The 5,639-nt window shown below is 39.5% G+C and overlaps 1 pseudogene; it reads left to right on the top strand.

Annotated features, from left to right (window-relative positions):
* Positions 1–2,134: 2,134 nt before the first annotated feature.
* Positions 2,135–5,419, top strand: LOC112812731 (serine/threonine-protein phosphatase 4 regulatory subunit 3B pseudogene; annotated as a pseudogene).
* Positions 5,420–5,639: the final 220 nt, after the last annotated feature.

Raw genomic sequence — 5,639 nt, forward strand, 5'->3', positions numbered from 1 at the left:
CATTATTGTATGAGCGTTAAATAAAAAATAAATAATACCTATAAAAGGGTCTACACAGCTCCTAGAATATGGCATTTGTTATTCATATATATTCATATTCATACGCTCCCTGCAAAACAACCACACAACAATAAAATAATAATCTTAGGAAGGTAGAACTCCTGAAGCAAAAAAGGGCATTGTTCTACTTCCCAAACCAAGTAAGACAGACTGTGAGTCTACCGCAGAAATAGCGACAAGAAATTTGGACTTGAGGCTCTTTTAGACTGCAAAGAGATTCTCATTAACCTAATTAAGATAAAGGGACCTTAATTGGCCTAAGGGAAACTCCCTGTGATAAAATTGTGAGAACACACAGATTTGTGCTGAATGCCTCTCAGAGAATGAAACCTGAGGGCATATTCAGACAATTGACAGTATTATATTTGATTCTGGTAGAAACTTTAATATAACCACAGCAGAGAAAAAAAATTGGACCATTAGCATGCATGTCATTATTATTATTACATATTTGCATAATCTCTCATTGAAATAAGACAGGAATTTTAAACTAGTAAGTACATATATCAGTGTTTGTATTTGTCATTTATTAATTCTTATGTGTAAGTATTATTAATGATTTGTAAAGGTTTTTAAACCAGTAGTATCCCGGTATTGATTTGAATTTTCTCATGAAATGATTGTCATTTCCATTCAGGTCTCCAAGTGTCCCAGCTGTACTGTCCCAGGGAATATTCCTGTACTGTAATCTCCTGGAGGCGACATTGCAAAAGAGGTACGTGAAAAGTTTTTCTGTGCTCTACTTGAGAACTGTCACACATTTCCAATGCTATGTAAAATGAATTACAAACAGGACTCTTCAAGTCCAAATGTGCTTGATGTGGCCCAATTCTGTTTTTCCCTTGCAATAACAGGGTTAATGTTTGGGGGGAAATTTTTTTTTTACGAAAACTGCAGAAGTTGCTGCTACATCAAAAATCAACTTGGTTACTATTAAAATTATATTTAACAAAGTTGCCATATACAAGCTTCTATTTTTCGGTTGGCTATACACAGATGTGGATCTAAAGAAGGAAGTGCGTGACTTTCATCTTCTCGATAATTTTATGTTGATTACAAATTATATAGATGGAAGGAATGTGAAATAAAATGTAATGAAGGCCAAGAAAAGAAGGGGCTAGCATAGTTCAATGGCCGGGAAAACCAATTTTGGAATCAGAAAGACGTGTGTTCAAATCAGAGTTCCTCAACTTATTAGGAGTGTGACCTTTGGTGATTTATTTAACTTCTCTAAGTTTGTTTCCTGATCTTAGAGGGACCCTTAATACTCCTGTATCACTAGGTTATCATGAAATTTAAGTACAAAAAGATATAAAAGTTCTTGTCACATTGTCTTGAACATAAAAAGTACTCAAGTATTTAACGTGCTCAATTATGTTATTACCTTTCTCTGTAATACTAATAGGCACTCAAGTATTATTACTTAGTTGTGGTTGTTATTATCACTAGATCAAGAAAATAAAACAACTGATCTGTGATGTTCAATACGCACTCAACTAATTTCAACGCCGTTTCCCTCTGGCCCACTCATCGAAGAATGAGGAGTGTGGTTATAGATTGGAAAAAAGTTTTCCCACTGCAGTAAATGACAGTGCTCTAGGCGCAGCGGAACAAAATGAAAGAGTTGTCAGCGCCTTCTGGTGACAAGGTCCTCCCCCCGGGATGGGTTCAGTGAGCAACAGATACATAGGCCAATGGAGAAGGAATCTGTAGGTGGAGAAGACCCACCTACAGATCTCCAATTATCGCTAATAGTCTACACTTCGCTTAGCTCCCACTTCTTTTTTGGGGGGGGTTGGGGGGGTAGCCTCAACCTGGAATATTAGGTGGTTAATTGGTCAGGACATAAGTGATTCAGCTTTCTTTCGTTTAAAGTCCTCAGTCTCCTACACACCTGATAAGTGCAAATGCTTCTGGGGAACAAAAGTTTTTATGGAAAGAACAGCACTTTGCTCTAATCACTAAGCTTCCACGTAAGCTTGGCCGCAATGCCTCAACACGCATAGAACATTCCGTCGGGGTAGACTCCTGTGACAATCCTTAGAATCCTGCCATAATCGAGACTCTCCCAGACGACGGGGAGCAGGCCAAAGGCTCACTCCGTAAACCCACGTTAAGAAGGAATATGCGAGGGTAAAATGAAGAAAGGGAAACATAAGATGGAAGCGAGAGGAGGTGGGACTCCGGAGAGCTCTACAGACCTCAGGAACCACCAGCGTCGGGCAGAACCTTACGACTCCGCCATCTTATGCCGTAATTGTCCCCTCCCACCGCCTGAGCTACCGTCGCTGTCAGAACAGCGACAACTACAGTCGACTCCGGGCACACGAGACCCAGCGCCCCCCTGCGCCGCGACTAGGGCTAGGGACAGGAGGTCAGGAGTCGCCATGGCTGACGACCGGTATCGTGTAAAAGTCTACTCACTGAACAAGGACCACCGATGGGATTGTCTCGGCACTGGGTACGTCTCTTCCATTTATGTGAAGCGCCTCCAGGGAGTGTCCCTGCTCGTTAGGTCGGATTCCCAGGCCTCAGCAATCTTGGAGTCAAAGGTAAATTCAAAGACGCCCTATCAGAAGCAACAGAAAACCCTGATTGTTTGGTCTGAAGCAGAGAACCATGGTATCGCGTTGAAATTCCAGGACGCTGAGGGTTGTAGTGAGATCTGGGAAGACATTTGCCGGGTTCAAGGAAAAGATCCATCCGTCAAAATAACGCAGGACCTCCTGGAGGAATCCGAAGACCAACAACTGGATGAAGTCCTGGAAACCAATAATGTGTTTGACCTGCCTAACTGTGAACTCAGTAAACTTGAAGAGATTTCTGACTTCATTTCCTCGGTTCTCGCTTCACCAATCGGTAAGGAGAGACTAGCTCTGATCTTAGAAAATGAGGACTATATTAAAAATTTGCTGCAGCTGTTCCACACCTGTGAGGACCTAGGGGACACTGCAGGCTTACACCATTTGCATGAAATTATTAAAGGCATCTTATTCCTTAACAAGGCAACCCTGTTTGAGATCATGTTTTCTGCTGAGTGTATCATGGATGTGGTAGGATGTCTCGAATATGACCCTGCTTTGGCTCAGCCAAAAAGGCATAGGGAATTCTTGACCCAAAATGCAAGGTTCAAGGAAGTCGTACCAATAACAGACTGTGAACTTAGGCAAAAAATACATCAGACATACAGGGTACAGTACATCCGTGACATCCTTTTGCCTGCACCATCCATGTATGAAGAGAACTTTCTTTCTACTCTTACAACTTTTATTTTCCTCAGCAAGGTTGAGATAGTCAGCATGCTGAAGGATGATAACAACTTTTTGTTTCAAGTCTTTGCACAGTTAAGGGATGAGACTATAAATGATGATAGGCGGCGCGAATTGCTCTTTTTCTTCAAGGAATTCTGTGCATTTTCTCAGACATTACAGCATCCAGACAAGGATGCACTGTTCGAAACATTGACAGAATTGGGGATTCTTCCTGTTCTTAAAATTGTAATGAGCATGGAGGATTTGCAAATAAAGTCAGCTGCTACTGATATATTTACTTATCTAGTGGAGTATAGTCCATCCATGATTCGAGAATTTATTATGGAAGAAGCCCAGCTGAGTGAAGACGGTAACCTTTTCATTAATGTAGTCATTGAGCAAATGATCTGTGATACTGATCCTGAGCTAGGAGGTGCTGTTCATTTAATGGGACTTCTTCGTATTCTACTTGATCCAGAAAACATGCTAGCAACACCTAATAAATGTGAAAGAAGTGAATTTCTACATTTCTTCTACAAGCACTGTATACATAATTTCATAGCACCACTTTTTGCCACCACTTCAGAAGATATATGTGACGGGGATAATGTAGCTGGATCCGACAAAAACAACACAAATTGCCTCAATAATTATCAAACAGCACAGCTGCTTTCTTTAATTTTAGAGCTGCTCACATTTTGTGTGCAACATCACACATACTACATAAAAAACTATATTTTGAGCAAAGACTTGCTGAGAAGAGTCTTGATCTTGATGAATTCAAAGCACACTTTCCTGATCTTGTGTGCTCTCCGCTTTATGAGAAGGATGATTGGACTTAAAGATGAACTTTATAATTGTTACATCATCAAGGGAAATCTTTTTGAGCCAGTTGTCAATGCTCTCCTGAATAACGGAACTCGGTACAATATGTTGAATTCAGCTGTTATTGAGCTGTTTGAATACATAAGAGTGGAAAATATCAAATCTCTTGTTGCACATATAGTAGAAAAGTTTTATAAAACACTTGAATCGATTGAATATGTTCAGACATTCAAAGGATTAAAGATTAAATATGAAGAAGAGAAAGACCAGCAGAATCATATACAGAGGAATTTACACTCTATACCGTATAGTAGAATACTTCACAGGCGTACCAGAGTCGTGGAGAAGGAAGAAAAGTGTTTTAAAGGAAATTCAGAAGAAGGAGAAGCAATTATGCCGCCATTGGAAAATGATTTTCAAGATCGTTACAAATTTATGGAGACTAAAAAAACAAAAGAAAATGAAGACAAGGTAGATCCTCCTAAAAGAGCATCTCGGGGGGGCTACAAATTTGCTTCATCCCATTCTGCTCCTGCTGCTAATGAAACACATAGCCTGCACGGTAGCAGCACAGTTGGCTTAATGAATCGTCTCGATGATGAAAAAGATAAGGAAGATGAAACACCCCCCAGGAAGAGACCACGTCTTAGCTTCTAAAATCTTTATGAGAGACCCTCAACATGACTGAAATCTACATTACGAAAATTCTGTAAACATCAGTTAGCTGAAAAGTCTGAATCCAAAAGCTTTCTCATTTGAACTTCTAAGTATACAATAAGTAGCAAAGATGTCAGGGTCATCACCTAGGATGGTTTAGTTCTGCAAAAACCAAACTTCACAGAATTAAAAAAAAGAAAAAGAAAAAAAAAGAACTAAACTAAAAAACTAACCAGAACCTGAATGATAAATTCTTTGCAAGAAAAAAATCTTAGCTGGGGGGGGGGGGTGGGGGAGGGGGGGAAAAAGGTTGATAATATAAGATGAATGTAGTTTTGTTCCAGGGCTGTATTTTAAAAACAGCTATTAATACTGCAGTTGCAAAGCCTATAACATTACTTGCCTAGTGGTTCTGACTATGGTTTTCTTTGCCTCAGTTGCTTCTTTTTTTTTTGCCATAAAAATTCTTGTTTACGTGGAAAACAAAGTCAACTCTAATCAAAAAAACAAACTGAAGCTATTCACATGTCTGTGAAGATATAACACAAATTCAGCCTCTGGGTAATTGGAGGGAAGTAACTTGCTGTGTGTATTTTCATAAATAAAAAAGGAAGCTGGATTCAAAATGTGCAGTTGTGAATTTAACTTTTTTTTTTAGATAAGAGATGCCAAGAATCAGTCCACTGGTATTCTGAAAAGGTGTTCTCTATTACCCTGGTGGTGGGTAGATCAGAACACTTCCAACTGCCAGATGGTGAAAGGTACTTCTGAAGGTATTTCCTGACTCATTAATAAAGTTGTGTCCATCTTCAGAACAGCAGGTTAAGTTTTAAAGTATAATTTACA

This window comes from Callorhinus ursinus, unplaced genomic scaffold, assembly GCF_003265705.2.
Source record: "Callorhinus ursinus isolate GAN/ISIS: 27379988/994484 unplaced genomic scaffold, GSC_fseal_2.0 scaffold16, whole genome shotgun sequence".
In the NCBI taxonomy this organism is placed as follows: domain Eukaryota; kingdom Metazoa; phylum Chordata; class Mammalia; order Carnivora; family Otariidae; genus Callorhinus; species Callorhinus ursinus.